The sequence below is a fragment of the Balaenoptera physalus genome (assembly GCF_965194825.1).
Source record: "Balaenoptera physalus genome assembly, chromosome: 16".
Classification (NCBI taxonomy): Eukaryota; Metazoa; Chordata; class Mammalia; order Artiodactyla; family Balaenopteridae; genus Balaenoptera; species Balaenoptera physalus.
In genome coordinates, this window is record NC_138898.1 from 43,927,251 (window position 1) to 43,954,958 (window position 27,708).

A 27,708-nucleotide genomic window follows, 5' to 3' on the forward strand; every position below is an offset into this window, starting at 1 on the left:
TCATCTTTTCCCATAGCTATTGGATATTTCCCTCTTTTCCCCCTCCTGCCATCACCCAAGTTTATTCTATTCCCAATTATTCCAATATCTTCTTTTATTAATTTGCTTCTTACCTTATGCCCCAATCTCCTTTCCCATAACTAGACTTTCTACAGTGAAGTCCAGTTTTGGTCCCCTGTGCCTTTGTTCACATCACCTCTGCAGAACCTTGCTCCTCATTTCTTATTTAAAACCCATTATTCTCTGAGGTTTATCGTAAATATACTTCTTCCAGAAAGTTTCCTTGATCCTACTTTCTCTGCCTTTCATTCGCAAACTGGAAAAGATTTTTGTCCCTATGCGGTTGCTTCCCACTAGCTATCTATTTTACGTTTGGTAGTGAATATATGTCCATGCCAACCGCATAGCACAGGGAGATCAGCTCGGTGCTTTGTGACCACCTAGAGGGGTGGGATAGGGAGGGTGGGAGGGAGGGAGATGCAAGAGGGAAGAGATATGGGAACATATGTATATGTATAACTGATTCACTTTGTTATAAAGCAGAAACTAACACACCATTGTAAAGCAATTATACTCCAATAAAGATGTTAAAAAAATAAAAATAAAAAAAATAATAAAAATTAAAAAAAAAAGATTTTTGTCCCTAAAGTCCTAAAACATCTTCTCAGAGGTCTTATTATCTTACCCACAGTAGAAAAGAATAGCAAGAATGTAGCCTTTCAAGTCCAGTCTGCCTAGATTGACCCAGCTCTATTCTCACCAGCTGTGTGGTCTTAAGTTTGTTACTCAATGTCTCTGAACTTCATCTTATTCATCAAAATAACGAGAATAATAAGACCTGGCCTTCAAGTGTATTGGGAGGATTGCAAACAGTGTATGACACAGCCCCTGATATTATGTTTGGCTTGGAGTTGCTATTCAGTAGCTATCTGTAGAATGAAAAGTTCTCTCCAGGTAGAATATGAGATGCTAGAGGGTACAAACCATGGCATAGATAGGCATTCAGAAAATGTTTGCACAGTGAAAGGGCTGGAATTATAGGAGGCAAAAGTCCACCACCAATTTCCTCCATCGGTTTTATAATCTGTCCACCAGGAGCCAGAGAAGGCTAAAATTAGACTGGGTGAAAGTCTGACTCATTTATCATCTATCAGGGAGTGACTTTTGCTTGAAGACATCCCCTGAACACAGTAGAAACCAGCATTCTAAAATTGCATTTCAACTGCTTGTAGTGACCACAGACATCCTTGGTCCTATTTTCTGAGTTGGGCATTACATTTACTGTTTTCCAAGCTTGAGGGAATTCTGCCTGTGCATGCATTTTCAGAAATAATAGCTAGTGGTTGTGCTACAGTGACTTTGTCAATTCCCTCAGCTTTCAAACTCTACTGACATGAACACATCCAGCTTTTAAAGGTCCCCTGAGTTACCTCCTTTCTCCACTTCAGTTTGCTTTCCTTTCATAAGTGATGCCCACTTGGGGTTATTGATTAGATTTCCTTTTTTTGTTGTTTTTTTAAGTAGCACATTCCCCAAAGGTTAAAATGGTCAGTTTTCTATCAGTTAACGGAAGCAAAATTATCGTGATCTTTTCTTTTGGTTTCTACAATAGAAATGTGTCTGCACATTACAGAGTGTGGCTTTGGAGTTCAGAGTGCCTAGATCTCTATCCTGGCTCAAGCATCTATTGGCTCTGTGAATTCAGGCAAATGTATGCCCTTGTGAACCTCAGTTTACTCCTGTCTAAAATGGGTATAAGAATTAAACCTATCTCATCTGAAAGTGGGAGAACTTAAATGAAATGAGGCAATTAAGAGCTCTTAACATGGTGAATTGCATATAGTAGAGCTCAATATGTATTAGCTATTAATATTAACATTTCATCATAAATTTTTTTATAACTAACAAGTTCATTTTATACTTTTAGCTTTCCAAATTGTGTGTTTATTCCTTCTAGGTTTGTTGTTTACTGGTTTATTTTACGTTGATTTGTTTTCATTATTCTTTAGGGTAAAAATCTCACTTAATGAGTCAGGCTTGATGTTGTTCTGACTACCCTCCCTGCCCACTCTTGATATCTGGGTTGGGGTACCATGGGCAAGAGGGACTAGAATGGAAAACATCCCTCAGTCTTCTCTACAATGGAGGTGTTCTCCCAAAATTTACTTCACAGGTTCCCAGCTTTTTTCTTTTCCCTGCTTCAGCTTGCCTGACATATTCCCATCAATCTCAGTAACTGACTGCTTCTCATGGGGGTACAGATTTAAACAAACAAACAGGGAAAAACTCCTCTCTGAGTTCTAGGACAACTACCATCCTACACATTGACTTGGTACAAATCAGAAAAGACAGCCCTTTCTGAACAGAGGCAATCCCATAGCTGTAAGGCTTGGCAGTTGAGGTGCTTTGGGGTAAGAAAAAGTAGTCTCTTCTTAGGAGTGGTGGATGGTGGGGAGGTTGTCACCCTTGAACCTGAGCACAGGCATTGGCAGCTGACCCAGGCTGGATTTCATCCTTATCTACATCTTGACTCAGCAGTCTTGCATGGCAACCACCGTTGTACCAGGAGACAGCGGTAACCTCGCGCTCATTCTCACCAGTAACACGCCGCCCTCACCCCCAGGTCCCCAGCCATCCTTTTCTCGCTTTTACTGGGAGGTGGATCTCCAAGAACTTTTGAAAGTCATGCAGGTGAAACTTCTTCTGCTGGCATTAATGCTACGGTAAGCTTTCTTTTGCAGGGGAGTGAAACGTGGAGACCAATTCTTTTCCAAGAGAATGGCATGAGAGTGCTTGGGAAATCTGCATTCTGATGAGAAAAAATTTAATGCTGCCTATGGAGGGGGGAAAAAGAAAAACAAACCCTGCATTTTTCAGCATTTACTGCCATAAATATGTTCCCTCAGCAAACCTCTCCACCCCGCCTCAGCTGCACCCAGCAGCCATTGATCACGCAGTGGAAGGGACCCTGGCTGGCTGTCACCCGCACGCCAAGGGGAAGCCCCTGCCCTGCAAGTACCGGCAGGTGCTGTGACTTGTAAAGAGTCCAGGGAGGGGTCCTCATCCATGTCACCCTTGGAGATTAGCTCCGGGTGAGTGCTGGAGGGCTGCTGGTGAACCCACTGAGGATTCTTGTGGAAGAAAACCTTCAGCTGCGCAGCTCCTAACCAGCCTGACTTTCACGTCTAGCTTTTCAGGCTCTGCACACCCTCTAAAATCATGTAAGAGAGAAGAAAATGCACTTTACTGCCTTCTCTAAGGGAAACAGGTTGCAAAAACAAGAAGCACAGGAGAACAAAAGATGAGGCGAGGACGGGAGTGTTACCTGTATTCTCCTATTAAGTTTATGTTGCTACGTCTTGAGACTTAAGCAAAGTGTTTGTGACCAAATACATCTTCTATAGAATTGCAATAAAGGGATGCTGTATCTAGATTTTGGACTGACTTAGCACTTCACAATGCTATGTTTTGTGGGATCCAAAATTCTATCAATTATAAGATGTCCCTGCAGTTTTAGAAACATTCAACCACGATGTAATGTCTTATTACCCCTTAAAATTTGTATTTTATACTTATCAAGAGTACTTCATGTTTATTTTAGACACAGACTTATATCAGTCTTTTGCACACACAAAAAGAAAATGAAAATAAGTGAGTGAAAATATTCCTCAGCCTCTTCACAAAGTCTGAATTTTCCGAATCTCTGTGTTGTGCAGTCTTCAATAGCCGTGTTGTTTTCCCCCGTAGTCTCATCCTCTGTGATGTCAAAATGTGGGTGGTGTAGCCTTTCTGTAAAAAAATAAAGGGCAGTATTGTTTTCCAGTTTTGAAACTGTGTTCTTGTTTCGCTTCCGCAGTGAGTCTATAAACTTCTTGAACATAGTATAGTGGTCACGTCCTTATTTCGGTAATCGCCCTCAGCTAGGAGGGTCGTGTTTGGCTGTGTTTGGTCCCCAATACATAATTCATTTGGATTGCTGCATCCCATTTCAGTAGCAGAGAAGGAAAATTAGCAAGATCTGCCTGCAAAGTATTTCTCCAGTCTTGGAGTCCTGCAGATAAAATTGTATGTCTTCAGGTATTAGAAAAATCTGGGTCATATGCCACCACTTGGGAACTTGAGAGAGTTTCGATAAGTGCTTCATTTCAGGATGGTGGTATGTCCCTCCTTCGTTGGTGAAAAACTGGCTCTGATACAGGTATTTTAAGAAGAAAGGAAGGGGACTTCCCTGGTGGCACAGTGGTTAAGAATCCGCCTGCCAATGCAGGGGACACGGGTTCGAGCCCTGGTCCGGGAAGATCCCACATGCCGCGGAGCAGCTAAGCCCGTGCGCCACAACTACTGACCCTGCACTCTAGAGCCCGCGAGCCACAACTACGGAGCCTGCGTGCCACAGCTACTGAAGCCTGTGCGCCTAGAGCCTGTGCTCTGCAACAAAGAGAAGCCACCGCGATAAGTCCGTGTACCACAGCGAAGAGTAGCCCCTGCTCGCCGCAGCCGCAGCAATGAAGACCCAATGCGACCATAAAGAAATAAAGAAATAAAGAAGAAAGGAAGGGAAATCGCAAATTACACATTAGACTATGAACAATGTTCTCATTCTTTGAAGTTTAATTTAAATCCTTCCTTCTCTATGGCACTTTCTGGAATTCAAATTGGACTGATTGAACCCTGCCTGAATTTTTGCAGTACCTTAGTTCCTTTTGTTTATTTATCAGATTCTGCCTTCGGATACCTCATGTTATATTTAAAATAACTTGATGGGCATGAGTGAGTCTTCTAATTTGAGATAAGGATTTGGATGAAAGAAATTTGAGAAGTAGTCCCACAAACACCGGTTGGTGAATAGAAAAGTGAGACAGGAGAGGGGAAAACCCAGAAACGGGTACATTAATGAATGGCTTACTGGTGTGGGCAAGTGGGGCTCATTTTTATTGGAGACTGTGGGCGGCTCAATTACGGCCCTACAAAGAGGTCTGCATCCCAATACCCAGAAACTGTAAATGTATTACCTTACATGGCAAAGTGGACTTCACAGATACTGATTAAGTTAAACACATTGCGATGGCCAAGTATTCTGGATTATTCAGGTGAGGCCAATATAATTACAATGGTCCTTATAAGAAGAAGACAGAAGGGTCATAGAGAAGGTAAAGTGACAACAGAAGCAGAGGAAGGGAAGGACAATGTCACAGTGATATGAGCAACGGGTCAGGAGCCAAGGGATGCAGACAGCCACTGGAAGCTGGAGAAAGTGAGAAAATGGAATCGTCCTGGTGCCTCCAGAAGGAATGCAACCCTGCCAACCCCTGATTTTAGCAAAGTGAAATTTATGTTGGACTTCTGACCTCAAGAACTGTAAGATAATAAATTTGTATTGCTTTAAGTCACTAAGTTCACAGTAATTTGTTACAGCAGCAGTAGGAAACCAATACAGAGATTTCTGGGAAACCATATGGACCATGTTTCATAATTGTGCCACTGAGGGTCAAGGAAACCAGGGGATTTGTCCACTGACTCCCATCACTCATCAGGTAAGAACTGTCCGCAGGGGCATTAACTTTCCATTACATCTGACTTGTTCAAGCTAAGGACTTCCTGCCTTCTCCAGGGGCCAGAGAAAGCCTCAGTCAGAGAGACACTGGTGCATGAAATAGGAAGTCATGGGCTTGTCCACGACTGTCCACCAAAGATGCAGGGGATAAGTAGGGAAGGCCAAGAAAATGTGGATAGAACACCAGCATTACCTGCCACCGTGCATAAGTACATGTGTGTGGGTGTGCTTGTAGGTGTGTGAGTCTTGTTTCTCTTTATCAAGTGCTTTGAAGCTAGAAATTCTCTCCCATTCACCAGAGGCCCCAGCCCAGTGCTTGGCATCTAGGAAAAGCTTCCTGACAAACTGGGTGACAGAGTGTGACAACTTGTGAATGTCACAGTAAATAAGGAAGTTGGCTATTTTACAGCGATGTTTTCTCTAATTCCCAAATTAAGACGGCAGGGAAGGAAAAGTTGCTATTTCTTGAAAAGAGATTCCAGAGGTTTTGTAGATCCCAGGCCGTTTGGGTGCTTGGTGGCGGTCAATCACAAATGCAATTGTCGCTAGGCAAAATGGCCTTCTCCTGGTGCATGATCCATCTGCAATCTAAGACTCCCTCGTCAAGGTTAGCAGATAAATCAATACAAGAAAGAGAAGAGCATGGCAGGTGGTGCTGATGTCAGACAGCCATTTCATGTGTCTGGCAGAAAATTGAGCATATTGGTAAAGTACTAAAGGCTTCCTTCGTGAAAAATCAGATTAACTCTCACAAATCCTTCTTGACACCTGAGAGGCAGTTTTCTCTTGACAAGGGCTTGGAGAGGACAATGTGATGAATGTGGTGTGGCTTTGCTAGGTACCTAACTGGACCTGGTTTTGGGGGGCACTTGTTAAACACCAGCTACCCTTTGCCCCTGGTTTAAAGCAATGAACTTTAGCAAGTGCTGCACTGCTGTTTGCAGATGTGTTGTGTGTTCTCTCTTTACTTTCTGCTCTGCCAGGTACATTAGCCTTCAGAACATATTTAAAATGAAGGCTGAGTGCCTCTTCTTTAAGAGAAGCCTGGAAAATGGTCTTCATTTTCTGCACCGGCTGCTACTCCTGATTTGAACATGCCAGACAAAAGTTTGATGCCCTTGAATGGTATTTGACTAAATTCATTGACACTCACTGACTGTTAAAATCGCCCTGGGGTATTGGAAGAGCTATACATATGTATATATAAAATATATAAACACATATGCACATAAACACAGATATGTTTTAAAGGCCACTCTGTACTTAAAATATTTGAAAATAATAAACAGTAAATGTAATATATGATATTAAAATAAATCGATCTTTTCAAAGACTTCTCAGGATCTGAACGAGTTTCATGTGGAAGAGAACGTGATTAAGTCCTGATGGATCCATAGTTTTGCTAACTATGTAAAGGTCCTGATTGCCACAGGCCTCAAGGGAATCTGTCCACTGCAGATTCGTAGACTGTGAATATCAGCTTGTGTGTTATAAGCTTGTGGAACAAGTAAGGTTGCAGTCCCGACACTTTGGACTCACTCTCTGAGAAAGCAGCTTGCCACCTAACTGAGCAACAAGCCTCCTCCCCTAAGACTGGGCACATGTTGGCATGAGCCGGATTCACCAGTTTCCACCTGTCTACTTGAGTTCCTGGACCCGGGGCTCATAACCACAGTCACATTTGACCGATTCCGGCTGCTGTGCCGTTTCTGTGTGCTGCCCTATCTTTGGGGCTATGTCTGTAGTAACTGACACTTTAGAAGTGATAACCTAATGAGTTAACTTTGGTGAAGGTTGTGTTTTATAACAGCGCAATCCCCTTGTTTCTTGGTTATTCTGTTTCCCCCCTCCTCCCCTTGCCCTCCCTTCTCTGTCCTGCTCTGTGCAAGGCCACCCCAGTGTCCCTGCTGCCTAGACTCTGGGTTTGGCTGATAGGGGAGGGGAGAGTTGGGGCAACTGCAGGATGGGAAGGTGGGAGGAAGTGCTTGGGCTATTTCTCAGCCGTCCCCACCTCCCCACTCTCACTCCCCTAACTCCCTACCCTCCTATCCTCCCTCCCACCCCACTTTGGCCATGGCTGTGCCCCTCCATGACTGTGGTTCACTGGGAAGCCTCCCCTTTGCAGCTCCAGCTCTCTTTCGCTGGACTGTGGTAACACTATTTCCACCCCTTGGCCCGAGGGTGCCCCAGTGTCTCTTGCTTGTCTTTCCACGCCGCCACGTCTCTATAAGTGGTCCCTTCATCAAATATCTGTATTTAAACCATCTGAGCATGTTGTGTTTCCTGCCAGGATTCTGACAGTTACACTCTGCTTTCCCTAACCATAGCATTCTTTGAAAGTAAGGAAAATATGTATTTAATATTTAATTATAAAACGCTCACGTTGACACACTGCAGTGTTGTAGTTCTCATTTGGCAAGCGTGCCACTGCATACTTTATTTGTGAGAGAAACCAAAATAGAAGGTGCCATCTTACATAACATTACGGTTTGGGCTCAAGGGTGCATGTCATTCTGCACCTGCAGAGAGAGGGTCTGTGTCTACAGGAGCTGACCAGGTTGGCATCTGAATACTTTGGTTGCAGTAGCTACTGCCCTGGAAGTGGCTGAATGACTCATGTGTTAAACCCAAGGCAGAGGCTGGCCAAGGTCCTTTTTGTCTGGGTAATAAAAACTAAGATGAAGTCTTAGCACAATGTGTTTATATTCTGGTGTATATGGCCTGTATGGTATGTATATATATAATATTTATATAAAATATATGTTATATTTATATATATACACCCACATACTAGAGAGAGAGAATCTGAGCTACGAAGCCTATGAATAGTGCTGCTTGGGCTCGGTGTTAACTAAAAGCATCACGTTGCATAAATACTGTGATTCCAGAAACCAAGCCAGAGATAGCCTACGCTCAGGTTCTTGTTGGATAGCCCAGGTTATAGAAAACAAACACCTTTAGAGACCTCATATTTCCTAGGCAGCATACAAATGAACGCAGTTGAATTTGAGTATAAACAAGTTACACAGTTGCGGAAGGAATTGACTGGGATGCAAGGAGCAAGTGACCAGGCAGAAATAAATTCTGAGACAGGGCTGGCTTCTGCCCTTGAGGAGAAGTAAATTAAACCAGTCGTATAATAGTGGCCCCCAAACCATTGTGACATCTTGAATTTCTTCTTTCTTTTTTTCTCTAGCAGTCACTTTATGGGATGCCTCCTTTGATTATTTTAAAATAATTTTCTCTGCAATGATTTAGCCTAAAAAAAAAGGCATCCCAATAGGAATAGAAGGGCTTTGTGTGTGTGGGGGGGGGCAGAGATTTATGAATCATTATTTTTTGGTGGTGGGGAGGGGGAAGAGGTGAGCAAGGGATGAATTGTCACACCTGCGTATGACCTCCCATGCTCTCATTTTCTTCTTTAATTCAGCCCATATGGATTATTCCACCATCGTCTTTTCTTTTTCCTTAAAACTGCCGCTGCCCGTTTCTCCCTAGGCTTTCTCTCTCTCACTGAGTCTAGCTGAGGAGAAGGCTGTGGTCTCCGTGGTTCCCTATTTCCTTCTTATCCCTAAAGAGCAACCCACAGGTTCTTTAAATTTTATGGTTTGCTACTAATCCTTAGGATATAATCACAATTCGGCATAGAGGGGCATTGTGAAGCTTAAGTAATATGTCAAGATTGCAGTTGTCCTGGTTCTTGATTTGTTGTTTCTAAGCCTGCAGAGGAGAAAATTACGAACATGTTGGGCCGCTTCACTCTGCTGCCCCAGGGCAGGGGTCACTTGCCTCCTCCTTCTACCTGCCCACCACCTTGGGCAGACTCCGCCCCCTCCTCCATCGCCAGCCTGGCTCCCCCACTGGTCTTTCTCACCTTCTCTGCTCCCCACCTTCCCATCTACCAAGGGGGAATTCTTACTCTCTTCATCTTTATTTTCTTCCTTCTCTCTCTTTTTTTTGTTTTTTTTTTACAAAATATATTTATCGTGAAGGTGATTATCACCCTCACCTGTGCTGCAGACAGATCAGAAAACTAGGAGTCTCCTTCTCAAACTTCACTCGTCCACTTGCTTTACGTGAGCGCTGGTCACTAGTAAGAGCAGTCAATCTGGGCACCTGTGCCCCGTTTTGGGCACTCGAACCATTTAGAAGGAATTTCTTCATGGCTTCTTCTGAATCAGGAAGGAAGATTTGAATAAATGCATATCCCTGTGTAACCAACTCCCCACTCAGGATAGAACATTTCTATCCCCCTGGAAAGTTCTATCATGACCCCTTTCAGTCAACCCACGCCCCCCTTAAACAACCATTGTTCTGATTTCTAAACAGCTTAGTTTTGCCTGTTCTTGAACTTCATATAAATGGAATCTTGCCCGTATGTACACTTTGTGTCTGGCTTCTTTCATTCAAAGTACTGTCTGTGAGATTCGTCCATATTGTATGTATCAAGTCCATTCTACATTTTTAATGGAAATGCAGTATTTATTATATGTCAGAGATGTGCCCGAGTATAATTTTGACATGAAATGCACTGGGCAGTACTAAAGGGAATTCCTAATGACCATGAAAAGTGCTTTGTAACCTAAACGTGTTATTAAAGCCACTACTGACATTATTACACAAAGAAGAGTTTTGCGTCTGATAAACATTCCTTAGTAATTACCAGGCCTCTGTGCTTGAGAGAGTTGGAATTTTATGTGCTTGCTGTCACACAGGAATTGCTTTAATATCATTTCCTAAAATGAGCTTCTGAATTTAGGATTCCAAAAGAACAGTGAAGTCACTGGTGGGTAAACTGTCATTTAGAAAATATACTAAAAATAGCAGCTGGAAATGCTCATCTGTCATAGCTGAGAGCTGTTTATTTTATGTTATTTTACTTTACATTATTTTATTTTTTTAATTTTATTTTATTTTTAATAGACTATTTTTTTAGAGAAGTTTTAGATTCATGACAAAACTGAGCAGAAAATACCAAGATTTCCTGTATACCACCTGTCCCCACATGCAGCCTCCACCACAATCCCACAGCAGAGTGGTACATTATTTATAATCAATGACCCTACACTGACACATCGTTATCACCAAAAGTCTATAGTTTATATTAGGGTTCACTCTTGGTAGTGTACTTTCTATAGGTTTGGCCAAAAGTATGACATATATCTATAATTATAGTATCATAAAGAATACTGCCATTGCCCTAAAAAATCTTCTATGCTACACCAGTTCATCACTTCCTCCCCACTAACCCCTGGCAACCTCTGATACTTTTATTGTGTCTATAATTTTGTCTCTTCCAGTTTGAATTATACAGTGTATAGTCTTTTCAGATTGGCTTCTTTTACTTAGTAATACGTATTTAAGTTTCCTCTGTGTCTTTTCACATCTTGATAGCTCACTTCTTTTTATCACTAATATTCCATTGTCTGGATGTACCACAGTTTGTTTATTCCCTCACCTACTAAAGGACATTTTGGTTGCTTTCAATTTAGGCAATTCTGAATAAAGCAATTATGAATAATCAGTGTGCAGGTTTTTGTGTGGACATCTTTACATAAATTCTAAGGAGCACAATTGCTGGAGCATATGGTAAAAGTATGTTTAGCTTTGTAAGAAACTGCCAAACTGTCTTCCAAAGTAGCTGTACCATTTTTCATTCCCATCAGTAATGAATGAGAGTTCCTATTGTTCCACATCCTCACCAGCATTTGATGTTGTCAATGTTCCAGATTTTGGCTATTCTAATAGCTGTGTAGTGGTATCTCTTTATTGTTTTAATTTGCAGTTCTCTGATAACATATGATGCAGAGCATCTTTTCGTGAGCTTATTTGCCATCTGTGTATTTTCTTTGGTGAGGTATCTGATCAGATCTTTTGCCCATTTTTAAATCAAGTTGTTCATTTTCTTATTGCTGAGTTTTAAGGGTTCTTTGTTTATTTTTGGATAACAGTCCTTTATCAGATATGTCTTTTGCAAATATTTTCTCACTGCCTGGCTTGTCTTTCATTCACTTGACAATGTCTTTCACAGAGCAGAAGTTTTAAATTTTTTTAAAATTTATTTTATTTATTTATTTATTTATTTTTGGCTGCGTTGGGTCTTTGTTGCTGTGCAAGGGCTTTCTCTAGTTGCGGTGAGCGGGGGCTACTCTTCGTTGCGGTGCCTGGGCTTCTCATTGCGGTGGCTTCTCTTTGTTGTGGAGCACAGGCTCTAGGTGCGCAGGCTTCAGCAGTTGTGACTCACGGGCTCTAGAGCACAGGCTCAGTAGTTGTGGCACATGGGCTTGGTTGCTCTGTGGCATGTGGGATCTTCCCAGACCAGGGCTCGAACCCATGACCCCTGCATTGGCAGGCAGATTCTTAACCACTGTGCCACCAGGGAAGTCCCAGAAGTATTAATTTTAATGATGGCCAGCTTATCAGTTGAGCCTCTGACGTTGTATCTAAAAGTCATCACCATACAAATGGTTTCTAGATTTTCTCCTATGCTATCTCCTAATATATATATATATATATATATATATATATATATATACACACACACACACACATATAGATAGATACATATATATAATTGAATACATTGTTGCTATTTTTTAAAATCTGTTAAATCAATGAAGAATAAGAATGATAAAAGTTTTTATTTTATCTTCACTTATTCCTTCTCTAATGCTCTTCCTTTCTTTATGTAGATTTGTGACTGACTTACACTGTTTTCCTCCCCTCTGAAGAACTTCTTTTCTTGCAAGGCAGGTCTACCAGAAACAATTTCCCTCAATTTTTGTGACTGAGAAAGTCTTTATGGCTCCTTCACTTTTGAAGGATAATTTTACAGGGTTCAGAATTCTAGGTTGGTGGTTTTGTTTTCTCAACACTTTAAATATTTTACTCCCCTCTCTTGCTTGCATGGTTTCTGAGACGTTGGCTGTAATTCTTATCTTTGATCCCCTATATGTAAGGTACATTTTTCCCTCTGGCTTCTTTCAAGATTTTTAAATTTATCTTTGATTTTCTATAGTTCAAATACAATATGCCTAGGTGTAGTTTTGATTTTTTTGTTTTTGTTTTGTTTTAATCCTCCTTGGTGTTCTCTAAGCTTTTTGGATCTATGGTTTGGTGTCTGACATTAAGCTGGAGGAAATTCTCAGCCATTATTGTTTCAAATATTTTTCTGTTTCTCTCTTTCTTTTCCTTCTGGTATTCCATTATACACATGTTATACTCTTTGTAGTTGCCCCACAGTTCTTGAATATTCTTCTCTGGTTTTTTTTAGTCTTTTTCTCTTTGTTTTCCCATTTTTTTTTAAAGTTTCTATTAACTTCCAAAGCTTCTATACCCTCAAGGTCAGAGATTTTCTTCATTTGTGTCTACTCTACTAATGAGCCCATCAAAGGCATTCTTCATTTCTGTTACAATACTTCTGAGCTCTAGAATTTTTTTTTTCTGATTCTTTCTTAGAATTTCCATCTCTCAGCTTATAATGTGCATCTGTTCTTGTATGCTATGTACTTGATCCATTAGAATCCTTAGCATATTAATCATTCCAACATCTTTACCATATCTGAGTTTGGTTCTGATGCTTGCTCTGTCTCTTCAAACTGTGCTTTATTTTTTTCCTCTTAGTATGCCTTGTAAGTTTTCTTTGATAGCTGGACATGATGTATGATGTACTGGACAAATGGGACTCCAGTAAATAGACCTTTAATAAGGTGGAGGTGAGGTGGTGGGGAGAGGGAGCATTCTATAGTCCTGTGATTAGGTCTCAGTCTTTTTTGAGCCTGGGCTTCTGAACTGTGAATATCACAAGTGCTTCTTAGTTCCCCCTTTTCCCCCTCAGGTGGATAAGATAACTAGAGTGGCTGGAGTTGGGTATTTCCCTTCCCCCATGTGGATGCCTAGAGCTGGCTGAAGTAGAATATTGCCCTTCCCCCAGGGAGGTTAGGCTCTAAATAAACCTCAGCAGGTTAGGCTCTGGTAAAGTAGTTTCTCCTGAAGGCAGGCCTTGTTAAGAACAGAGTGGCATATTTCAGAGAAGCTCCTTCCCCCTCCCCTGCAGGTAGCACAAGGGAATTTTTCTCTGCATTCACTGTGAGAACTTGGTGAGGTAAAATTTACAAAAGTGTGTGGGGCCACCCTAAGACTAGCCCCCCACGCCCCCCACGCCCCCCCATGGAATTTTTAACTTTCAGGCGTGAAAATTAATAAAAGAAACGTCAATTAAAATTGGAGCTGGGAAGGCCTGTAGGGAGAGTTCTTACACCCCACCAGTCATTGTCAATTATCCCAAATAGAAGAGACTACCTTGCGTCTCCAACAGGAAGGTGCCTCTACTTTACCCCCATCAAGAGGAAGGATGATGTTCTTCTTGCCCAGCAACAAGCCCAGCCAATGGAAAACTCTGTAGCTCAGCCAATGAGAAGACACCACTACCCTGAACTCTTACTTTCCTCCAATGAACTTTCGTTTAGAACAGTCCTGCCCATATTCCCCTTTTCTCCATAAAAGCAAGCTCGCCTGCTTTGTTTTCTGGGTTTGCATGTGGTCTGCCAGAGCTTGTGTTTTGTGAACTGCAGCTCCTCTGACTATTCCTGAGTTAGCTCATCGAGCTAGTCAGATAACAGTTATCTTTTCTTGAAGTTGACACAGAATTGTCTGCTCCAAGCTCCAACAATTCCTCAATTACAGTTTAGATTTTCCTACCGTGGTGCTGGCTCCTGTGGAGGTTTCTGCTTAGGAGTTTCTGCTCTGGTAAGTTGTGATTCTCTGTATTCACCTGTCTCTCCAAGTTAAAGGGATAGTAGTTTGCTCTGTGACCTCACTTCTCTGATGAATCTAAGAAGATTTCTAAATTTTTTTCAGTTAGTTCAGCCTTTTACTTGTCAGAAGGGGGTGATGAATTCCAAATGCCCTTACGTGCCAGAATGCCATTCTACTTTTCAAGAAAAAATTGTCAGGTGTTACATAAGTGAAATACTGTGTGACCAGTATTTATATTTATTTATAAAGTAGATATTTATATCTATATTCCTATCAGGAATACTTTGGAGTCTACACAAAAGTTCCAACTTCCTAAAGAGATCCATCAAAATAAATCTTTAACATGTATGTTTAAGTGGATATCATTACCACTAAAAGCACATCCTAAACTTCTGGCCCCGGCAGGTTTTCATGGCACGTTACAACTTCATGCTATCCTGTGTTTGCTTACTACGTACAGCTCCAGCAGGAGAACAAATTGATTTTTGATGAGAAATATACACTTCTAGGATTTCATTACTTGACCACAAACTTGGTCTAGAGCTCATGGTTTGTGAAATATTGTCATTCATTATTAAGATGCACAATGACAAGCATTGTGGGAAATTTGCATTTGAAAATGCAGTTGTCCTGCTTTACAGTTCTGTGGCTTATTTGGTCTCTTACATTATTCTATCATCCCTCAAACGCCGACTATCCCCCAAATGCCTCACTATGGTTTAGAGGAAAGAGCCAGGTTCTTTCTGTCTGAGGGAAATGGTACATGCATCATATCCAATTACATCCCTCTAGGCATTTTGAGGAGCAGTATCGTGTATTTGGGTAAAACTTAGAAATCTAAACACCAGTGAAGGGGATGTTCTAGATAGAATTGTTAAAAAAAAAATCATATATGCAATGGATCAGTCCATTGTTCGGGCCACTCCAAATTCCTTGTAGATTCTTTAAAGAAACGTGTTCCTATTACTAGAAATCCATAGTGGCGTGATTTAGGGGAATCTAATTAGTAAGATTCTTTTGGAGGTTCATAAGTATATTTTAGACTACAGCAAGTATGGTACAGTTCTTTCAGAGGTTTAGCTGTAAATGAGGTCAATTTTGTGAATACCTGTTTCTCTTACCAAAAATTGTGTTTTCAAGTGTCAGGAAGGGATTCCTGGAAAAAAAATAGGCAATGTAAATCTACTCCCAAGTTCTTGGGGGAAATGGTGAGACTGCACTCGATCTTGAAAACTGAATGCACCTTCGATTGTGGCCGCTGCCCTGTGGCAGATTGAAGACTTTAGAGCTCCCAGCTGGGTCTCCAGGCCTCCTGTGCTGACTGGCATTCTCCTACCTTTAGGCTTTCTTACATTCTTCAGCTTTCTCACATCTTTAAAGTACGTATAGGGAAAGGGGCTGAAACTAGAAAACCTGTGATGAACAAGAGGCACGTGACTTACACAACTTAATCTTCACAATAAGAGTAGCCTTATCCCTACGTTGCAGGTGCAGACACTGAGGAACAGAAACACACTGTGCTCACACAGATGGCAATTTACAGGGGGAGATGCAGAGTCTGGTAGGTCTGACTCCAAGACCTCTTCTCTTTCCCTTGTTCCAGGGTTTCTCTTAAACCAGTTCCCATGCCTCTTTGAATCCTTGAACTAGTATGCAGACTTTATGATGTAGGTAATAGTTTTACCCTGGACAAACAGCCAACAGGTGAAACCACTTTCTGAAGATTGCAAAGACCTAGATAAGAATACAAACGACTCCTGGGTGCTGTGCAGCCTCAGTGGGATTTCAGAAGCAGCTTATGTTCCCTCACTAACAGTTCTAGCTCAGTGTATCAGTCAGATTTTTCTGCATTACAGACAACCCCCCGAAACCCAATGGCTGACAGCAAATAGCATTTATTCTCTGGTTCATGGTTCTGAGGGCTGACTGTGGTTTAACTGATGGAGGCCAGGCTTGGTCTGGCCATGCTGGATTCCAGGCTTCTACTGGGGCCCAGTCTTTTCCACCTGTCTCATTTCAGGTGCCAGTTTGAAAGGGCGGGGCCTACGTGGGGGCATTCTCTTTATGCCAGCAAGAGCTTTTAAAGCCTCATTTCTGCTCACATCCTATTGGCCAAAGCAAGTCACAAGGCCAAACTCGACATCATTCGGGCAGAGAAATACACTCCACCCATGGGGACAGGCTCTGCAAAGCCAGATGGCAAAGGGTCTAGCAAAGAAGAGTGTAGAACTGGGGACGCTGATCCAATCCAGCACACTCAGAAACTCAAGTATCACAGACACAGCGGTCTAATGGTGGTATTACTGCTCACATCAGACTTGAAGCTTTGCCCTCTGTCTCAACATGGAAATTTTCAGAACTTTTCACTTGGTATCTTTTGGACTGTCTTTGAAAATGACCTTCAGTGTGAGGTCCTCTACTGGACTTTAATTATATCAAATAATGTATTTTTGATCACAAAAATCACATCAAATGTTTTCTTTTTAGTTACAGTTTTAGGCCCTAAGATTGTACTAATCTCTGCCTCACTCAGCAAAGGAGTGGCTGCCACTGTAAATGCTATAAAACCGTAGAGAAGAGTTTCCACCAACTGGTCCACCCCTATATAGGAAAACTCCACATGCTAGCATTGAGACACTAACTAGTTCAGACAGACCTCAGATTATCAACGGTTGCAACCAGTGTCTGTCTCGGCATTCAGACATGAGAAGAGAGATTGTCCACACTGAGTGTTCCTCATCCTGGAGTTGGTCACTGAGAAGCTTTTCAGAGGAATTCCTGGAATGATGGCAGTTTACACAGGCCTTCAGGGAATTCAACCAGTCATTGATGAGTAAAAGCCAGTAATCAGGACCTTTGGGGACTAACTCCTCTTCTTCCATATTTGGTGATCGGAGTTCACACTGCTGGGGGCTGTGATGACAGTCTTCAGTGTGGCTGCTTCAGGAGAATCTTGCACCTGACTGTGCAGGTGGGGGCATAAAAGCAGCTTCTGGGGACATAAGTAGTTTCATGCCTGCGAGTCAGTGACAGCAAAGCTTAGAGACCCTGTGTGCTGATGTGTTCCTGAAAGAAGTCCTCTGCTCTGCCTGCTTGAGGGTGACAGAAGCCCAAGAGGTGTTTATCAGACCTAAAGCCAAGGGGACCTAGTTTTCATTCTCCTCAGCCGGGCCTTTAGGTTGTACCAAGGTCACATGTGTAGGGGGTTTGGCCAGTAGGCTCCAGAGAGAAGCACAGAATTAATTCATTTCCTGCCCTCCAGTGCAAGGGCTGATTTTTTCCTAGGCCTCAGGTGGCATAAAATCACTGCAGGATGCGAGGGAGCCTCACAGGACACTGGATATGTCCCGTGTTCCTATTGTTAACACACCATCTTATTGGGCACCTATTTTGCTTTGAGCACTGAAGGTCGAAAAATGAATAAGATAAGGGTTCTGCCTCATGGAACTGCTATTCCAATGGGGTAGATGCGTGGTGACCAAGCACGTGGGACAGAGATCATTTCAGATTGTGACAAGGGCAGTGGAAGTGCTCTGCAAGCCAAAACGAGGAGTTTGGACTTTGGTCGTAAGTGTGGAGGAAGTCACTAGGGGCTCCTGGTATGGACATGAGATCATCACTGGCCACCAGGTCCATGCCCCATGGATGCCACCAGTTCAAAAAGTAGAAACTGCATTTTCATCTCAGTTGATCGCAGTATAAATCTTTTCTACTCAAATGTGATGTCCTCAATGAACTCCCTCGATTAGCCCTGTAGGAAAAATGTTCTTTTAAAAAATTTTACAAAAATTCTTTTCCAGGTGATTCTGTGAGATCTTTCATCTCCTTTCTCAAGAGACTTATTCAGGGGTAGTAGGAACAGCTTGCATAGAGTAGAATTTGTTTCACGAGCCATTTCTCAGGTCATTATTATAATTCCTTAGGCAGAAGGTGATTTTGAAAACACCCTTAGACACTGGTGCTCGTAAGTTTGAGAAGCTGATGAAGCTTGCATAGATGGTAAGCTTGTGTCTCATAAAAACGCAGCTCATTCAGACCTGCTTTGCAGAGCAAAGACAGCTTGAAAGGAAAACTTCATGTTTCACAATTTTTTTAAAGAGGTGAAAGCAACAGTAATTCAAGTCTGGGTCTGAATATAGTAGAATTTACGGAGTATCACTTGTTATGGCACACAATGTCAAGTGAAATGGAAGAGTGGGTGTGAGGGGATTAAAATAAGTATAGAATTTTCCTTTTTTATGTTATGACCAATCCTATAGGTCCTGCTAGGAAAATCAGTGCTCAGTTGAATAAAATAAAGGGTAAGGCGCCATTGGGAAAGGCATAATGTCACAGAAGTTCTGTTGTGAGCCGGTGAGCTTCAAATGTACAGGTTCTAATTGTGTCTGGAATGATGGTACCTACATGTTGAGGAATAATTGCATCATCAGAGCCATCAGCTTTACTGTGGCCCTCCTTGAGCCCCACTCATGCTCTGCAATGAAGACATTAAATGCTAGACTGAGTGCTGCCATGTGAGAAAGAGGGCAGAACATCAGTGGCCCCTGGTCTATTGGGTGTGGTCCTCACAGGAAGCTCTGTACTTGGGCATCAAGCTTTCTGACCACAGGGGCCTCCAGTTTGATTTCCTTTCTTTGGAATTTGAAACAGTGTTGCATTGGGACTGGAGTCTCTGAAGGAGAGGGGTTGTGGTAATGTCCATCCACTCTGCGGAGATGTGAGGAGAAACAGAATGCCAGGCCCTGGGCTAGAGTGTGGATGGATGGAGGGAAGTCAGTAGACCCAGGCTTTGGCGCTGGCCCTGCCCTTGCTTGAGTTCCCTTACAATCATTTTTTTTGCTTCTATAAAATGAAAGGTTACATACATCTGGAAGGGAGTTTTGAGGATCTGGGCTATTTTAGGTGGAAGCCAGAGTTGGCAGGGCTCCTAAGAATAGCCTAGGCTCGCACTCCATGCCCATCCATAGCCATAAGCAGTATCATTGCTTCCTCTTCAAGTAGATGCTGGTCCAGATCACATTTATCACATTAGTGAGTGATAATAAGTTCATTAAAGGTAGTACAACACAGACTATGCTTTGCATACCTCTTGCCAGTATTTAATATTAATTCAAATTAATCATCCTTGACCAACCCCTCCCTCAATACACTAAGTCACTGTGCATTAGAAGCCAACTCATCTTCATTCTTCTCCTTTTTCTCTTCTTTGGGTTGTTGTGAAGATTACTTAGTGTTTACATGCGTTTTATTTAGAGTGACTTCTACATAATAATTGTTCGATAAATGTTAACAGCAGCAGCAACAATTTACTATTTTTCAAGATTTCTGTCTAGTGTGGCAGCTTTTCATGCCAATGTGAGCCTAGCTCTATGACCTCTACAACCCCACAAAGTAAAATATGATTGTGCTTTCATGCTGATGACTAGCGAGCTCCCCAACTCTTTCCCCCACGTCATTAAGTAACTTATAAAACATTCTCTACTGTGCATGTGCCAGAGGTGACAACTAGAAAAGTTTAGAGAAAGAGTGCTATCCAGATAAGACGTGGCACCACTTTTTCTCAAGTTCATGAATGGGTGTTGATGGCTGTCATAGTTTGGGTTTCCCCAAAAGCAGATTCAGAGGTCAGGGTTTGGGGGCAAGTAGTTAATTTGGGAGGTCATTTCAGGAAAGGGAGTGGGGAAAGAGAGACAAGGAAAGGAAGCCAACAGAGTGCATTGCTGAGCATTGTTGCTGCGGACCACTGGAGCATCGACCCGCTGGGCAACTTGCAGCCTGCACCTCAGCCTTCCTGGGGGCACGTGAGCTGGGACATGTACCCACCGTCTCACTAATCATGGGTTAAAGGATGCTCGCGGTGGCCTTGATTCCCTGACACTTTGGACCTACTCCACAGGTGGGCAGTGAGAACCCACAGTAAAAAGGCAGCAGGTGCCAGAGGTTGTTAAGTTGAGCCAGGATGCAAGGATGGCACACGTGCCACAGGGACATATGTAGGGCCTGGTCAGCATCTGCTACAGCGATCCAGCTTATTAATATGCCATATTGTGTACATATACGCATATGACAAAGCCTGCCCTTTCAAACAACAGCTAAGACCCCACCATCTTGAAGACGGGCTGCGAAAGCCTCGCTCTTGCCTGCTGTGTGCCCTTTTGCTCTCCTGAGGGAAGCCAGCGGCACCCTCTTTAGCATTCTGCTGCCACGCTCACTGCAGTAACAGAGGCCAGTGTCACTCTTATTACTTCACCTGTTTTATCTCTTGTGAAACTCAGCCTTTAGCCAGAATCGTCTGAGTGGCTGCTCTGGCAATTGCTTAACAGTGAGCCTCCTTTAGCTCATTTCTCTTAAGTAATTTGATGCCATCATACCATCAGAATTGCTTTTATGGGTTGGAAGGAGGCCTGGGGGAGGGGATTGATGGGAAGCTGTTTTGAGATTTAAAAAAAAAATAAATTCATTGCCCTCTACTTCCCCGTGCCCACCACACTCTCCTTCTGCGTCCCTCTCCCTCTCTTTCCCATGTGGGACAGGCGTGTGTGTGTTCGGGGAGGTTGGTGAGGAATGTTCTAAGCAAAACATAACTCATCTCACATTTCATCTCCTTTTACCCGGGCTTGTAAAGTGTATTGTTTCATGTCCATTTGGTCCCCACACCAGAACTCGTGTGCTAAGATAGAAAAAGCTTGTGGTTATTCTCTCTGAAATATCAAGCAAAGTGTAATTTTACATTGGCCATCCATGTTGACAATCCCAGTTCAACTGATGTTAACATTTCAATAAACCCAGTGATATGTGATCCCCCTCATTTAGGACAGGGATTTTCATCAATGCTGAAAATCCCATGTTTAATAATTGCATGATATTTTTATTTTACTTGAGTTTGTGTGTAAATAGAAAAAATAAAATCAGCAGCACGCTTTCCTCATTAAAGACTTGATGGGGAGGGAGGGCTTAAAAGTGGACATGAGTTTAGTGTGCGGAGTTCCAGAGAGTTTTATTTGTTTAACTGTTGCTTCTTATTTCTGGATATTTATAGCCATTCCGCCCCAAGTTGGTGCTTATAGTCACCCTGAGGGCTGGTGGGTATCGCAACCACTTTCTAAATAATATGCAATGGACATGGGGATTTATGATTCCATACAATTGTTAGTATTTTATCACAGCCTTGGGCTAAGTGCCCTGCTGGGTAGGGTTGAGAGTACGGACTAAACCCCCTTTGAAGTGAAGGCCACTACAGAAGAAATTGTGCAGCTAAAAATAAAATGATTCGGTACGTAAACAATAGTTTTTACATTTGTGAGCTTTGCTTGGACATTGATCTCCCAGATTGCTTTCTTCTTACAACTGCTAGCATCCCTTTCCAGCCCAGTTTCCAGGAGGTGAGTCCTGGAAACTGGGCTGGAAAGGGATGCTAGGGGGAAATTCAAGAAACAGAGGCCCTGGGTCGACTGTAAATGGTAGATGGGCTTAATGTTTTAAAGCATGGATTAATTGTACCTGGTATCCTGTCAGTTTGAGTTAAAAAATTTTTTGTGTGCTAAGAACTTCTCAGAAATAATTGATTTAAGGTATTACCACATGCCTCTGTATGCTTTAGCAATCTGTAGCTGCAAGCAGACCCTCATTCTAAGTTTAAAACAAAAGATCATTGCTTCTTCCTCCAAAAAGGGCTGTTTTATTAACAGAGTAAGTTATATCTATATTTATTTCAGTAGACTATGCTAGATTTTCAATAGAAAATGTTTGAGTTTTGTAACAAGGGAACAATGTTTGTTTCTGCATAGGAGACTATAGACAAAGTTAAAGATATTGGGGAATTATCAACAAGAGCAAAATGAAAAAAAAATGAAAGCTAGAGAGGAAAACCGTCTAGGACAAGGTCAAAACCAGATTCACTCTCACTGTGTTGAAAACATTCCGGGTTTTCCCCAATTCCAACACATAGTTCAGTGGCCGAGTAGAACCTTCAGTGAGTCTTCATTGCTGTATCTTTCTGCAACTTGATGAAAAGAGAAATATCGGGTAATAACTGAGTAAGAAAAAATGTCTAAAGTGGTGTTTGATGTACCATGGATGAAAAGCATTGCAAACTCAACTTGCTGTTTCAATTTTTCCCCTTTTTTGTTTTGTCCCCCCTTCTCCCTCTTTTGTTTTGATGTTCTGTTGACAGAATTTGTCCCCTCATGGTTTAAGTACTCACTGCTTTGTAGAGAGAAAACAGTTGAGTCATAAAAAGTGTCTGAGCTTATAGCTATAAAACATATTGATTAGCCTAAAGCTATCCTTAATGGCTTTAAATGTGGTTAAGAAAATATAATTAAGTATATATCCTGACATGTTAACTAACTAGAAAGATAAATACATTATTTTAAACTTTCTTACGTTTCTGTTGGGAGTGTACATCGCTACAGCTGCTTTGGAAAACTGGCAGAATCTGCCAGAGTTAAACATCTGGATAACCTCTGGGCCCGTAGCCCCAACTCCTGGGTGTACTGTCAAGAGAAACAAGTGCTTGTGTTCACCAAGTGGCATGTATGAGAATGTTCATGGCAGCTTTATTCACAATAGCCCCAAACTGGAAGTAACCCAATTGTCCATCAACACTAGAATGGGTAAATTGTGAAATGTTCGTTCATGCAATGGAATACAACACTACAATGAAAAAGAATGAGCTTCTGCTCTATGTGTGGATATAGCATGGATATATGGATACATGGATAAATCAGGCAGGCACAATATTGAACAAAATATAGACAGTGCACATGGTCCATGTATATGAAGTGGAAAGACAGACAAAGCTAATCTATGATAATAGCGGAGAGAATAGCAGTTCCTTCAGGGGATAGATATTGACCTGGGGCAAGGTAGCTTTTTGGGGTGTTGGAAATGTTTTATATCTTGATTTGGGAATGGTTATATATATACATATGTGTGTGTATGTAAAAATTTAGCAAGCAATTTAAATACAGAAGTGAATTTTAAAAATTCTTGTATAAGTTGTGTAAGTCAGCTTCACCATTTACAACAAAAGTTAATTTTAATCATCTATCCTAATGAATGAGGAACTAAGCAGATTTGGAGTGACAGAAGCAGATTCTACACACACCTGGGCGCACACATGCACACACACAAACTCTGCACGCTTGGCCCTGAATTATTAATGGCTGGTTCGGCCTCATTGACCCTCATACTTGGAAGAGATTTTGTATGTCATCTAATTCAGTGATTCATCTGAAGCTTGTCTGCAACCTTCCCTCTGGGTGGCCATTCTGCTTTTGTGAACAAAAGTCCCCTGGTGACCAGAATATGGTCGAGACCTTCTGAGGCAGGCCTTACTGTCATCAGGAGCCCATCCCTGGGCAAAAATCTGCCCTTGTCTTTTCACTGGCCTTGCTCGTAACCCTTGGGGTCTTGCAGTTAAGTGGACAAAGGATCATGCTATTGCTGTTTACCCTGAATATCATACTTTACGTTGTATACATATGCTGCTGAAAAGCAAGTATGTTTTCAGGGATATTTATCTTGATATTTACCTCCCCTTTTAATTAATCACAGCACATCTTCCCACCAGCAGTTGTGTTTTCTCAAATGCATCTTCTCAACAGTTTTCCCTCCAGGATGAAATAGGATAATGTGGATACGTCATTCTGCTTGGACATCTCAGAATCCCTTGGCCCTCCTCATACTCTAGGGCTAAACACCCTTGCCTTCCCAGTAATTAGCCTTTCCTGCTGTCCATACAAAGGCTCACGAGTCCACAGTCCATTCATTCAACACGTATTTATTGATCATCTTCTATGTGCCGGCAATGTTCTAGGGATACAGTGATAAGTAAAAACAGGTGTGGCATCTGTCTCCTTAGGGCTTTCGCTCTATGAAGAATTATTAATCAAACATTTACATAAATCAATGTCAAATTGCAACTGTGGTGTGTGCTGTGAGGAAAAGGTACGTGGTGTTATGAAAGCATAAGATGGCTAGTCATCCGTATCGGAGGAGCGTTCCCTGGTGGAGTGTTGGCCGAGCAGAGGACAAATGTTCAAATAAGCTGGGGAAGAGAGGAGAGAAATATCATTTCAGGAAGAGGAAACAGCACGAGCAAGGCCTTATGGTAGGAAGGTGAAAAGGAACATGCCACAATTCAGAGGACAGAGAGAAGGCCAGTGTGGCTGGAATGAAAAAGCGAAGAGTAAGACAGCATGAGAGAGAAGCGTCAGACCCCTCGGGGGAGAGAGATGTTAGCATTAATTTGGGGAGTGGTTTGAGGACAGAGCAGACTTCAAATGCTCATAAAGGACGTTCCTTGGAAAGTAGCTGAACAAACTAAAGAGAACAGGTTTTTAAAATTTATTTATTTATTTATTTATTTATTTATTTATTTATGGCTGTGTTGGGTCTTCGTTACTGTGCGAGGGATTTCTCTAGTTGCGGCAAGCGGGGGCCACTCTTCATCGCAGTGCGCGGGCCTCTCACTATCGCGGCCTCTCTTGTTGCGGAGCACAGGCTCCAGATGCGCAGGCTCAGTAATTGTGGCTCATGGGCCTAGTTGCTCCGCGACATGTGGGATCTTCCCAGACCAGGGCTCGAACCTGTGTCCCCTGCATTGGCAGGCAGATTCTCAACCACTGCGCCACCAGGGAAGCCCCCAAGAGAACAGGTTTTAAGAGAGTAGCTTTGGAATAGAAATATTACATCCAGGTCCAGGGTGTGGTCTGGGGAGGAGGGAAGGTGGGAGTTGTTGTCAAAAACGACCAGGTCAGGGAACTGGCAGGCCAGGTGCTGGGTGGGTCATCTTCCTGGATGCTGAAACCGCCCAAGGTTATAGCGGTCCTTGAGCTGGAGCTGAAAACTATAACTCAGTGCCAGAGGTTTGGGTGAATGTGGGAAAGTGACCAAGAGGTCGCACATAATTGAGAAGAGACCACAGTTGCCATGGTTCTGAGAGAACTTTTATAATTTCTCTGTGGGGAATTACTCCTTCTAAAGGTTAATGTGGATGGCCGTTGCAATGGAGAGTGATTTTGGTTTTATTAGCTTTATACAGCCCTGTAATTTTACTATTTAAATACTTCTTAAACATATCAAAAAGTTGGAGAAGATTGCCATGGAAAGAGAATAACTAGGGAAAGCTAAGACACAAATCTAGAAAGGCCCCCGGGGTATATAGTGCCAAGCTAAGGTGCTAAAGTTTACTCTATAGGAGCTGGAGAGTCGGCCAAGGCTGCCATTGTTTTGTGTAAGGTGGTGGTAACTATACTTCAGGAAGAATCACCTGGAAGTGGTGTGCTAGATAGATGGGAGAAGACCGAAGGGCACGGTTACAAGTCACCTGCTGTTGTCGGGCTGAGAGCTGATCTGACCTCGGACGAGATCAGTGGGAAAAGAAGGAAAGAACAGGGTGGTGTAAGATCCTTCAGAGGGATGCTATCTGTAGGACCCAGTTACCAGCAGGGGAAGTAGCCAGATACTGCAGTGACTGGGGAAGAGGTAAAGCCAGAACCAGAAAGTCAGGAAGGATTCCTTTTGTGGAGGAATACACATTGCACTTCTGGTTCTGGAGCCCGTCAAGGGGAGACATCTGGGTGATTACAAATGCTGGTGTTAAAGTCGGGGAAAAGGTGAACTGAAAAGCCTCCTCTGGGTAACCCCTAACCACACATGCCCATCCTGGCTGCCTTCTTTTTTCTTTGCAGCATACAGGGACTCCTGCTTTCTCCCCCTCTCCTTTCCCTCACCTTTTCCATCAATTCCTTGCTGCTCACAGCTTGCTTCTGAGGACAATGTGTCCTCAGCTTCCCATGTATAGTTCCCTCCCCCAGACATTCTATCTTTTTCTAGAAAGCTTCCCTCAGTGCTCTTCATCTTCGTCCCCACATCCCTGAATGCCCTGTCCTGCTGTGTTGCGGTTGCCTCTTATTTCCTCCCCCCAGACTTTGGGCTTTAAAGACAGGGACTCATTAAAAGTGCGTCTGTCTACCTGTCTATACATATATATACATATGTGTATATGTATATATACATACTCTTTTCTAGTTAAATAATTATTTGTTTAATGAATTAGCTAATTAGCAGGTTTTTCTAACTTTAAGAGTTTTACATTTTGAAGCCTTAATTTAAGGAAGGGATGAAACAAATGCAAAACAAACCCATAATCCCAAATGTCATAGATGAATTCGCAAATTTGAGAACTTTGAGAAATTTGAGAACTTATGCACATTTTTCATATGACAGCGGTTCTCTCTCTCATATGACAGGAGTGTTCTCGCTCTCATATGACAGGAGTTCTATTTGCCTTCCAGTAAAACTGGGTCTTTTAAATCTCATATCTCCCCATTTCAACAACACCTCTCTCTTTCTTCGTCTGCATAAACAATGTCACGGGAGCCTCCCTGGTAAGATCATGTCCTCATGGACATATTGGCGGATGATACTTGTAGCATCAGCTCAGGCATCTGAGTTTAGGATGTTGGGAATGGCAGACGTTTAATGGATGCTCCTAGAAAAAGGAGCCAGGGGAGGTCAAATAGGTAGGAGGAGACACAGAAGAAGGCAGTGTTGAAAAATCTAGGAGGAGAATCTGCAAATCTCTAGAGACAAAGTAGATTAGTAGTTGACAGGGGCTGGGGGGAGGGGAGATTGGGAAATGACTGTTAATGGGTACAGAGTTTCTTTTTCAGACGGTGAAAATGTTCTGGAATTAGTGGTGATGATCGCATAAATTTGTGGACATATTAAAAACCACTGAATTGTACACTTTAAAACAATTTAAAAATCTTTTTTAAAAAGTTCAGGAGGGAAGACGTATTGAAATACGTCTTTTGAAAAACTATTTTTCTATTGAAAAACTATTGAAAAACTAGTTAAACACATTTAATACCAAAGAAGATGAAGAGTGATTGAAAGGCTATGGGCCTTCTTGATTAGGAAGCCAGTGGTGAGCTTGAAGAGAGTAGTTTCAACAGAACAGTCACTCCCATCTCTTCTTCTTTCTGCCCCATAAATAAGTAACTTACAAGGTTATTCTTTCACATATTTTTATCTCTGTTGACAGAATGTCTGATGATTCTGCAAGTTCTCGAATATGCTTGGCTTATATACGCTAAAGGATGCATTTTAGAAACTCTGATCATGTGTGCTCATGTTCACCGACGTATTATAAGTGCATCATTCTTCCTGCCCTTCTAAAACCAAACCTGTACTACAAAATCAGGTCATTTCATATTGTCTTCATGTGAAACCTCATTTCCAATGGCTCTAAATGGAACAGGCATTACCTTCCTTGAATTCGCACAATAGCTTTCAGTGGTATGGCTATGTGACAGGTTGATCGCTGTGTCTTGTGCCAGCTCACTGATGGAGTGCTGCTGACCTCGTGATCCTGGCTCAACCACATG

The 27,708-nt window shown here is 42.3% G+C and overlaps 1 protein-coding gene across 3 annotated transcripts in view; it reads left to right on the plus strand.

Moving 5' to 3' along the window:
* Positions 1 to 27,708, plus strand: part of MACROD2 (mono-ADP ribosylhydrolase 2) — a 1,951,733-nt gene that overhangs the window by 1,413,867 nt on the left and 510,158 nt on the right. The gene's annotated exons all lie outside the window — the stretch shown is intronic.